Source organism: Mesoplodon densirostris, chromosome 2 (genome assembly GCF_025265405.1).
Source record: "Mesoplodon densirostris isolate mMesDen1 chromosome 2, mMesDen1 primary haplotype, whole genome shotgun sequence".
NCBI lineage: Eukaryota > Metazoa > Chordata > Mammalia > Artiodactyla > Ziphiidae > Mesoplodon > Mesoplodon densirostris.
In genome coordinates, this window is record NC_082662.1 from 88,706,519 (window position 1) to 88,719,393 (window position 12,875).

Below are 12,875 nucleotides of genomic sequence, written 5' to 3' on the forward strand. Positions count from 1 at the left end.
ATTGGTCATTTATTTTAAAATCAACATTACGGCAGAATGGGGGGAAAGGCCTTTTTTTTTAAACTAGACATCTGAAACAGCTATTGAACTTGAACTACTGTAACTGGGAAATATATAATTATGAAAATTTGAGAAACCTTCAAAATGTGAATATATATTTCAGAGTTTTTCACAGTATATCTACATGAAGCCAGCAGATGTTGGTTATGTGTATTCATATTCTTTGTAAGTGGTGTAAACAGCATGATTTAGCATTTATATACCACCTGACAGAGAAGTCAAGCATCACAAAGACATTTATTTGTTAATCATTAAAGGAAATAGGTGTCAAGAATAATTTACAGTATATTATGTATGTCTCCAATAGGCTAATTTTATAAACCTTACAATCAGGAAGAAAAAAAGCCACAAAGAAAAGCAGTCTTCTGGTTTTCATAGGTTAGGAAAATTGGACTGTTACAAAGAACACGTAAGAATTTTCTCCCTTATGTGATCTTGGGGAATATTTTTCCATGTATAATAGAAACTTGAGAGAAAAAGTTAGAGAGAGAGAGACAGAAAGAGACAGATAAAGGCCCTAAATACATTGATTATGTAACTTTACATGCTGAGAATGAATTGGCTATGAGGTTATGAGACAGGAATCAGGTCTAACACCTGTGCCTAATTGCTTTCATTAATGACAACTGCAGATATACACACAGGCACAAGTAGAGAAGTAGAGTATATCAGACCTATGACATCTCCATTTAAAATATGGAGATATGACACAAAGTAGTTTCCTCTTTTTCAGTTTTTCAACTTAAGATAGATTCCATAAATGAAAAAAAGTATATCACTTCAGAGTTGTAGCTTATAAATTGATTTTTCAGTTCATTAGTGTAATAATATCTCGTTAGCATAAAAATATTAATTTTACCACATCCAATCTGTGTATGCCTTTGTCATTCATACCTGGGAGTCAGTTCTCCAAGTGAAGGTAAGAGTTAATATTCGAATAAGTGATTTCACCCATTTAAACTTAGAGCAGGCAAGTATTAATTTTTATATATTCATGACTGCCAATATTTTGATTAATTTTCATGAATTTCAACTGATACTGATACTTGAAATAGGTTTTCCAGATCTTTAATATGAGTTATTCATATAGACTAAGGCATGATCAATACTTCTCCTAAGAAGAAAGACTAGATGTAAAGGGTAAAATACCTTAGGAATGTATTGATCAGTTTATAAGCAAAAAAAAAAAAAAACAAACAAAAAAAACACTAAAGTTAATTTTCATTGAATTGATAAAATGATTTACATATATCAAGAATTCCTGGCATACTAATTTTTACCAAACCCTTAGGGAAAAAATCAGCTATATCAAATTTCATCTAGAAGCAACTAAATCTTAATGCTAGCTACCAAGCAAAGATGCGACTCCTTTCAAACGTTGTGAGTTTTCTTCATTTCTAAAAATAATGAGTACCAGAATGTTTTAGGTAGATTATTCTAAGGGAAGCAGAATAGCATGGTAATAAATTTCCGAAAGGGCTCTTCAGTCGGATTGCTTTTTTAAAGCCCTGCTCTGACATTGCTAATGTGTTCTCTTGGACAAATTGCTTAACCTCTCTGTGCCCATTTCCTATCCATAAGATGGAAAAAATAATGCCTATCTCACAGGGTGGTTGTAAGAATTAAATAAAAAAATCCATTTCAACTAAGCACTGTGCCTGACACATAGAAAATTCTCCATACCTTTTCAATATTATAGTAATGCTGTTAAAATTGAGGTAGTCTCAGTTTAAAAATAAATTGGTCAGTAAATTTTAAGACTGTGGAGTTTGACATTTTTACTTACAGTTTGAGGGGTGTTGGTTTTAAGAAATGTTGACAATATTTGAGGAGAACATATTTCTGACTTCTTTCTTCCTTGCAAACTTAAATGTGGAATTTCAGTTGTTTGCATTGCACTTGAACAACTATTTGAACATGTTTCTAAGATACTATCTCTAAAATTACCTCTAGAAGCCTCCTCTGTTTCCTGTAGCTTGTATTCTACACCAATGTAGATGAGATAAGTATAGCATTGCATGCTAAAATATTCTGCAAAAGTCAACATGGGTTTAGTCTCATTGATTCAATTATCATTGGAGTTATCTCTATATATGTATCATTTATATTACTATATACTCCAAGCAGCTTCATAATAAGATGCTTAGTAGGAAAAAGTAACTAAAATAGATAGGAAAAATCAAATCACGCCCCTTATATTTTCTCTTTATGCATACATTTACTTTGTACTTCAGAGTCCTGTTGTTTTGGCTGAGCTTTCCAATACTTGTACTGGGTGCACAATTAGTAAACTTGTCACTGACATGTTTCAATGGTCAAAATCATGCAAGAATATAGTTTCTTGCTTTGTCTGAAATTGGCCAAGACTTTTTGTGATAATAGCAAATAAATCATCTGCTATATTTTGCACACATACACACAAAACCTCTCTATAGGCGTCTATGAGAGTAAAATTTTTCTCAATGATAGGAGTAGCTGTATGTAACCTAATATTATAATCCAAATAAGTTCTAAATGTTAGGTGTTTTAATAAATTTTTTTAGATTGTTTTATTCTACTGAAATTTTAAAAAGCAACTATGACCTCAGTATAAAGTTGTGGGATTTATACCATAAAGAAATACTAGATAACACCTAAAGTTTAGAGTGTTTGCATTTCTTAAAAATTTTGACCTGAAAAAAATAAATGCAGTTGAAATTAATTCAATGTATTTCAACATATTCTATAAAATATTTTTATTCTATTATCTCATTTACTTTATGAGGTTATGGGATATTGTCATAGTTATAATATCACAAAGTAAATTATTTTAGATAACAGAGAATTTAGTAAAATTTAAGTCAGCAACTTCCTGTCAGTTAACACAGTAGATTTTAGTATCCTAATTTATCTTCTCTCTTTTTCTCTTAAGAAATGGGTGTTCCTCAGATATCTGCATCTATCTTTCCATGTCTATATGGTTTTGAACAAGTAGGGAAAGTATTCACTATTTGCTGTGTACCCACACTTGTATAGTTTAGCTGGAACACCATTTGGTGTGGTACTCTTCCCATTTTCCTCATTTTGATTGCTTTCTCAATCTGGAATATGGTAGGTCGATCATCCAACAGGTCTCCAGACGGCTGCTGGATCATTCTATGTAGTATCCATCAACATTTGATGAGTTATTTAAAGTTTATCCAAGATATTTGCAAGTTAATTATTTGGTCATAAAATATAAATTTTATCTGGAGAAATATCATAATCTTAGATTTTAGGAATGAACTCTTATGGATTATTTAAAGAAAGAAACAGGAAAACACATTCATATCTTTTTGAGAAACAGATGGCTACTCTTACTGTTGGTTATCCAAAATTGTTTCCATTTTTACCCTTCTATACTGGCTAAGATGACATTTTAGTGGAAACAGCATCCTTACATACAGACCATCTTTGTTCCTTGAAGGACAACTATTGAAATAACAAAGCATATGAGTTAAAACTTCTGCACGACAATGAGGCAGACCCACGGAGCTATAAGGATCAAGCAGCAGAAATGGAATCAGATCATAATGATACCACAAAGATGTGATGTGAGGCAAGAGTGTAAAGATGTGAGGAAATTATGATGTATATCCTCATGTGAATATAAATGTGTCTAAAGAAGATCATGGTTTATCAACCTCCTTTTCTGCCTCCCTACCAAAACATGCCAAATCTTTACTGCATTTTGGAACACCAAAAATGTATAGTTTCTTAATTTATCCTTCAACATTCTCCATTTCTTCATTGTTTTGTAAACAGGACTGGTGTAAAAAATTGTTCTCCCCTCTCTCTAACCAACTCCTGTTTTATGTTTAGCTGATTTTAATTTCATCTCAGTTACATTTCTCATTCTCTCTTCTCTTTCATTCATTTATCCTTTCCTTTTAAGTTTACTGAATACCTACTGGAGATTCAGGAATGATAACAGGTGATTTAGAGAAAATCACTCAGGGAGCTCTTAGTAAGGAGGAAAAACGGTATGTGAACCAGTAATTACAATAAAGTGCGATGGGTACCAGAAGGTATTCATAAGGAGATGTGAAACCACAGAAAGCCCCCTAACTCTGTTAGTTGGATTCCAGATTAATACATCTTCATGTTTTCCTGATTCACTATCTGTACATAAATATCTGCTTTATCTTTCACACAAGATTTGCTGAAGCATGTTTAATGACATCATTTGTTGTATAAGTGGAAGTATTTGCAGCGGGTTTAAAACCTTAACAAGTAAACCCTAACTGAAATTGGAACATACTTTCCAATTTGCCTCATCTGTGTAATACATGTATGAAATATTTCTGAATTAATTATTCCCTCTTTCTTTTTCCATGCAAAAATGGAAAAGATGTTCATGATTCTTGCCTAGTGACTATTCATTCTTTGGGTAAAGAATATATATATTATAACCTTTATAATGGGACCAGAATTTAGCTTCGACTTTCAAGCTTTAGCCTCCAGTTAAGATTATCACATGTTGTATTTTATGAGCTTTTCTGAGAAATTCTTGATATCTTCAACTTTCACAAAATGCTTGCTCTAGAATTTATTTTCTTCAAAGTGGATTTGGATTCTGTTTCTTTCATCTCAGAAGAGATGTGTTAGTCCCTATTAAGTTCTAAATTTATTTCAAAATTGATTGAACAATGACGTTTAACTGATATCTATGTTTTAGAATTAATTTAAATGAGAATTAGTATTGTCAGAAATAATCTGAAGATTGGATGATGCCTATTTCAAGTACTAGGCTAAAGATTTACAAGACGTATACTAGTTTTAATTTATTTTAAATCTAATGGCATTATCATCTGATAGAGAAATGCAAAGTTAGTGAACTAATTCAATTTCGTATTTAATTCTTGTCACTTTGTACTAGTCAATTAAGAACATTTAGACCTAAACAAATTTCAGAATAGTCATAAAAAGGCAAATCCTTATATTTTGTGTACAAAACCAATTTAATTGATTTTTCTGTTACTTTTTATTTATTTGATTTGGCATTAGGTAGATATGTTATTATTATCATGAATTGGTGTGTAAAACTGATTAAAATTCATTTTCATAAAAACATCTATAATTAGTTTACTAAATATTATTTAATTTATTTTTTCATCATACAATGTAAACATTTCAAAATAAAGTAAGGCGGTCTCTAACTAGCACCCATGTATGTGTATAATATAATGACAGGATAGTGTAGTAAACCAATCTTTCAGATAGTCCACGTCATTTTTTCTGAAACAATGAGTTTACATGAAAATATTTTTAGATGTTTTTGACAGACAAATTTTAGCTTTTTCTGTCTTCCCCAAATATGGTGTGTATTTTGGGACTCAAAGGTTTTCATTGTAAATAAGAAGAAACAAATAAGAACAGTTACTCTTCTAAGGACAGAAAACTATCAGAATAAGTTTTGTGTTTTATAAAAACACATTAAACTATCTTATAGACCACTATAAACAGAAAATTCAAGCAGAGATCTTTGCTCTGGGATATGTTTCTTAAAAATATAATATCCAATAAGTAATAATATTTTAGATATTAAATACTTCATCTACCCTCACTCTTAAAGCTGTTTCTTAGGAGTAATTTCTTTATTTTTCTAAATTACTACAACTTAAAAAAAATGCCTTCCTTTAGCAAATCTTTCAATAGAGAGTTGGAATTTTCCTGAGAATCATGCTAATTAATGAAACTGAAGGACAAAGCAGACAATGTATTCCTAAAATATTTTGATATGTCTCAGTGTCTTTGTGCTTATCCTGCCTTAGCTTAGAACACTCTTCACCAAGCATTGGTTCCATTCCTAGCTTTCCTGATCTCAGAAATTCACCTTATCTCAGTTGGCTTCCTCCAGTTAATCTTTGTCTCCTCAAGGTGTTAATTTCCTTTGTGGAAGTTTTCACAATTTTGTAATTACTTTTCTCTCTATTGGTTTAATTGCTTATTGGTCTCTCTTATTGCACTGGAAGCTCCAGGTAAGTATCAACTTTGTGTTTTTTAGCAACAAAACCCAGCACCTTGCATAGTGTCTGGCACGCAGTAGCAGTTCAAATAAATACATGTTGAATAAATAAATGAGAGAAATCAAACTTAACCACACTTCTTTTTTGGCCAAAATTTCTATTAGCTCAAAATAGCCTAAAGTGACATATTTTTGTGTGTGTGAAAATCATATATTCCAAGAAAGTGTTCTAGGTGCTTACAAATTCTGTGGAACAATTATTTATTATTATTTCTAATACAAAAATTGTGGCATTCTGCCAATATTTATGCAATAGCAATATTAGGGCACAGAGTAATAACTGCTGAAAGAAATGATAATTCTTTTCACTTTGCCATCATTTACATTTTTGTCACCTTTAGAAAAGGAGAAAATGGTGAGAAAAATCTGTAAAAAGTTTACACACAAAAGAATATTTCAACAAAGGGAAATATGTCAGCTTACTATACCATATTGTGTTCTTTCAAAATATTACAAAATTGACATGGGACAAAATGATGTTTGATGTTCTAAGAAAAATACAATATGTTTAGGAAACTGTATACGTGATATGGATGCATCATTGTGAGAAATACATAAGGAACTGTTAACATTTCAAAAGAACAGATTTTCAAAATGGTATGTATATGTGTCTGAAATTACTGGTGTGCTACAGTTAATTTTTATTCACTTATCTTTTATAGACAATTTCCATAGCTTATCATGAATCCCTAGAGCTGCTATGATTAAGTCAATATATGTACTTGAATAGTATGTAAATGTATTTAAGTATTTAAATATAGTGTTCTTGTTATAGCCTAAGGTGTTTCACATGAATATATACAATATTTTTGCTTTTTGAGGGAGATAAATGTATTTTTATGCTTCATCACACATACTGTAAATATCCTTTATGCTTGTACTAAATTCCCACCTTGCTTCACATCATCCATTTAATTTTTTTATATATGCTGCATAATAAATGCATGATGCTAAATTCAAACTCTGTAAGAGTCTGACCCATGATAAGTCAATTCCATATCTTTCTCTGTGCTTCACTGATCTGGTCAGAATATGGACTTCTTTTTATACGAACAGGATTAGTCTGTGAATGAAGCCATGGAATCAGATGAGAACCTGGGAAATACTGGAGAAATATTGTTCAATGGCATTATTACTGTGAATGATTTTTTTTTCAATTTTCTTTCTCAAAAAAAAAATCTCTGAGATTACTTAAAATCACAGAAGGCTATAGCTAGTTCTATCACTTAATTCTACAGATGAAGGAAATGAGACACAAAGTGCTGGTTTAAGGTCACATTTCAGCTAATGGCCGAAGCAGAAATAGAGCTCAGTTCTACTAATTCCCAAACTGATGCTCTTCTCAGGCATCACTCATCTTCACTGGTTGTTTTAAGAAAACATGGAAATGGCAGTGAAGTGGGAAGAACTGAATATAAAGTAGCCCTTAGGCTCTTGCACTTACTAGCTGTGTGGCTTTGGGTATGTGACAATCCCTATGAAACTCAGTTTTCCTATTTATAAAATGTAAATAATTGTACCTGATACAGTTTCAGAAGTAAGTAAAACGAGGTAATAGACACTTTATATAATGCCTGCCGTGTGGGAGGCATTCAAATAAAGTATACTATTATGATTATTTACAATTAGCATTCTTTTAAAAGTTAATCGTTACTATAAACATGAGTAATCACAGCATTCTACAGTATGAGACAATCATTGGGTGGGCAGAGCTCTCCTGACATTGGAAGGATCTAACTTTGCTGTAGCAGACCGTGGCTGCACCCAGTTTAGCAGTAATTAGTCCTACTCAACCAAGGTAATCGGGAAATTGGCTCTCAGACCATATTTGCAGTTTTATGTGGAGGGAAATGATTCAATATTCAGTAATGGTTAGGTTCTTTCAATGTTCAACCTTGACGTCCTTGTGTAAATAGGATCATTGTTGAAATGGCATGGAAGTTTTGTGTGCAGAATGACAGCTGGGGCAGCCCCTTAATCAGATTTACACAGAAAAGGAGGGGATGTGCCATCATGGGAATGCCAATGAGAAGATGCGCTGAATGTGAAAATCAGTTATTTTTAGTGTTAATGTAAATATTAACAGTAATGACTGGACATAGAGTTGTCCTAGTTTCTATGTTTCATAAAGGGGAAAAGAATCCCATGTTTATTTGTCATGTTATGTTTAACAATATTTTCACTTCAAATAAAGGCCTAGAAATATTTTATAAATTAAGTGTTTCATAAATTACCCAGTAATTGAGTAAAGAATGTGACAATTAGGGATAAACTATGTGAGGAAAAAATTTTTGTGATAATTATAGAGATGATCATGCAAATACTTGGCAGGTTAAACCCCATACGTGTTGAACTAGATGTGATCCATGACTCTGGAGTTACTGTCAGCAGGACTTTTCTTGGAGAAAATAGTATCATATTAAGACTGGAAGTTGTAATTTCTCTAAAGCTCAGTTTCTCATCTTTAAAATAAGAGTAATAGTACCAAATGACCATTTAAGTCTCTTTCAGCATTACACTCTGAAAACAATTCTATCATCAGTTCAAAGATAGAGTCCTTCCTATACATGCACCCAGAATCGATCAGCACTGAGGCTTGAGGGGAGATATTCTACCCTGTGAGGTTCCTATTATCAATCAAATCAATACCCAGGATTATTAGAGGATTTAGGAGTGATCCCAGAGATATTGCTTCTATAATCACAACCTAGTTTGTTCCTGACCCTTCAGGACAGCATAAACCTAGTTTTGACTTCAGCAGGAAATCCTAAATTCAAGGCCAGAAGCAGAACCGCACTGTTGTCCAGAACTGGGAAATATGTTTCAGTGTACTAACCCATTCCCTCGGTGGCTGTGACATAAGTGAACTCACAAAATCAGCTTCTCTTTTTTTTATGCTCACATATTTTGACACTTATAGCTTGTTACATCACAAATTATCCTTCATCCATGTGTTGTCTGGAACATGGCTGAAGGTATTCAGTGGTCTTCAAGCCTCAGGATTCCAATTTTACTAAATTTTAAAGAGACATCCATTCCAAATTTTCTTTGTTTAACCTACTCCAGAAATCGAAGTGCCTTTAAAGGTAAATGACAGGATAATAGATCTCTAAGTCTCCTTTGCAGTGAATATTATACTTTCATTTTGCACAGTAGAGCTCAAAATGCCTCACTTTATGCTGATGGTGGGCACTTTTCGAGTTTTTTCATCCTCCTACAGTTAAAGCATATGACAAAGTGGCCACTTGCAAAAAGAGATGAAGGGGATGAGAGCATGAAATTCACAGAAATTAAGATCACATTAAACACTAAGTAGATGTACTTCCATCTACCTCTATTTGTAGTTTAAATTTTAAATTTGCTATACCAAGAATTTCACATTGACAAATTACTTTTCTGGTTAAAATTAGATAACTTGGGGAAAAATATAATAATCATAGTAAAGACAAACTGGAAACACAGTAATCCTCACAAATCAATGTAAATCAAATACATAGATATGTATGAATAACATTTAATTATTCATAAATAGTTCTTAAAATATACTACTAAAGGAACTTATTACATTACAGTTTAATGTATTTTTTTCAAAATAATTTCTGTAGCCATATGGATCTACCACAGAAAGCAAATTGTGTATATTAGAAAATGAAAATAAAATACAGAAAATGCCTTTCCTAAATATAAACTTTATTCCTTAAATTAGTGTAATTTTGTATTATAATAAATGTAAACAAACAAATCCATATAAATGTCCCTCCTACTAAATAGTGGAGAGAAATCGAAATGAAGCTAATTCTTTTAAAACAAATTTCTCTAAAATTTTTACCATGTGTTCCTTCTGCTGATAAACAACATGTAAAGTTAAAGAGAGGAAAATGAAAACAGTAATCACCATTCACCAAATATAATTTTGGGAAATCATTTCAGAATCTTTTAAGTTAACCTGGATTTTTATCTCTTGACTGAAAATAAATAGTGGCTTCCTCAACACAATAGCCTAGTTTTTTCAAATAAACTAGTATGACTAACAAGTGAGGGTTATTTAAAATATTATTTTACATTTTTAAATTTATTTAAATAAATTTAACTAATGTATATGAGATATGTGGGATTCCTTTTTAAAGACTAAGAAACCAGGATAAATTAGGATAGCAGTTAATAAATCAGAACAGAATTTCAAATTTGATATAAAGTGTTTTTAAAGAAAAATAAATAATAATTTTAAAAGGATATAAATGATATATTTTATAATTGTTTCTACATTACACTAAGATATTTAGTCATCCTAAAGACTGGACGTTTTGTAAGTGGTCATATTTTTCTAAGAGATGTAAAAGCAAAAGTATATCATGTGATGGTCGGTTATCATGGCCTAGCTTTGATTAGAAACTCTTAATCCCTATTAATTTAGCTACTAAAATATTTTGGATTGTTTTTATAGATTTTTTAAAAAGAATTATACACAGTGATAGAAAAGGATTTAAATTATTTGAATACCTTGCTTTATCATCACTAGGAGCACTTTGAAATTAGTTTTCCTGCTTTATTGGCATTCTATGGCAATCTTTGTGCTAAAATGTCAGCCCCATAGTTTCATGAATCATTATAACAATATCATGGAGTATCATTTATAATGCACAATAATTCATTTTGATGCAAGAAAACAGACCTTGTTGCAGTATGCCATTCTTGGATTCTATTTTCATGAAATTTGAGGTAAGTGCTAAAAGTTTGATCTGGCCTGGTTCTTGTTAGTGAGCCAGTCATGGCATTAAAGTTAATATATATCAAAAAGAAAGAACAGAAAGGATGGGTAATAGAAATAATTCGATTTAATAAACATGTTACACTTAATATTTCATATTTTAACATGCTAATTTTAATACTTGGACTTAATACTTGGCCAAAGTGTGCTTTCACTTTTATTTCCTCAGTATTTTTTTCCAGTTATCTTTTCCTGTATGGCTAAAAATTTCAAGTTTTCTTCTTTACAGGAAAATGTTTGTTATATAAATATTATTTGAGTGTTTTAGGAAATTTTATTTACTACAAACTTTAAAACGTACATCATTTAAAAATTAGAGTTCAGGGCTTCCCTGGTGGCGCAGTGGTTGAGAGTCCGCCTGCCGATGCAGGGGACACGGGTTCGTGCCCTGGTCTGGGAGGATCCCACATGCTGTGGAGCGGCTGGGCCCGTGAGCCATGGCCGCTGAGCCTGCGCATCCGGAGCCTGTGCTCCGTAAAGGGAGAGGCTATAATAGTGAGAGGCCCGCATAGCGCAAAAAAAAAAAAAAAAAAAAAAAAAAAATTAGAGTTCAAAAACTATAAAATAACACATTTTCGGGTGGATAATTGTTTAAAATTTCCTGCATAGATCTACTTTTATAGGCATATTGAAAAACTTTCTAAGTAGCATCAGGTAGCAGTTTGCAAATAAAATGGTCGAGATGTGACTAAGTCAATTTTGCAAAAGGCTTCAAGCATTCTAGAACAGAGATGTTAAACCACTAATGTTTTATTGTTGATAATTAATAAGCTCACATCTGATAAGTTTCCAGCTATCAACATACTAATTTATATTAAGTATAAATCCACAATGATAAGATTATCAGCAATATAGGTCCACAATAAGCCAAATGAGATGTGGCTAAAAAGTAAATCTATATACTCATTTGAGAAAGATTCTAATGGGCTTTATAATGTTAACAAAATTTTCAAACTGACTTTCCTTTATAAAATGTTTAAAGTTACATTTGCTACATAAAAAAAGAATGTGTGAAACATCAACAATGTAATAATTGAACACCTCTGAATCCACCCTATAACTTAAGAAATAGAACCAATAATAAGCTGAAACATTTAATAAAAATACAAGAGAAAAATAAGCTGTTTTTGACATTTCCAAATTGTAAGTATCTTTTCTGTTTAAATATAGGCTACTTGGTACTTATTTTGTATCCTTTTTACAGTCAAAACTTCTTTGTTTGAGGTCTGAAGTACTAACCTTTAAATTAGTGTCTATTTAATTTAATAACTAAATCCATCAAACTTCAGACTTACTAAAATGATTTCATTTTCCTTTCTGGATAATCTGAAGTGCTTAATCTTAAATGTTAACTGTCAAAATAATGGACTTCCTTTTTCCTCCATAAGAATAACTTGGATTTCTCACATATCTCTGGTCAATCATTCTATCTAAACTGGATGTGCATAAATTGTTCCACCACTGAGATTCTCTCTTTAGTGTTTAAGTCTGGACAGCGTTGCTCATCTCTACCGTGAAAAAGAAATAAGATCATATTCTAAAATTAATTTATAATCTTTTGCTCATTGTCAGAAAGTATTTTTAGAGACAGAAAGTTCTATTATTCTGACAAGTAATGGAGCAACTATAAAAAATTTTTTTGAGAAAACAGGATATTATAGAACACTTTAATGCATTAAAATTATAATGTGAAATACTACACAATTTATTATTTAATGTTATACATATTCTCCATTAGGTAATTTTTTGATATTTGGGCTACACCTTCTCTCTTTATACATTAGTAATGGTTGTATTTTTACTAAGAAATATTAATATTAGTTCTTCATTATATATTCTGGCATCCTATAATGCATGTGACTAAACTTACACTTTGTCATAAGCAAGTACAGTGTCTTATTAGTAGAAGGAAGACGTTAGACTGAGAAAAGTTTCAGTCATGTTGCCAATCGGTTACTTTAACATTAACTCAAAGGTGGTTTGAGATTATTTCTTGTGCTA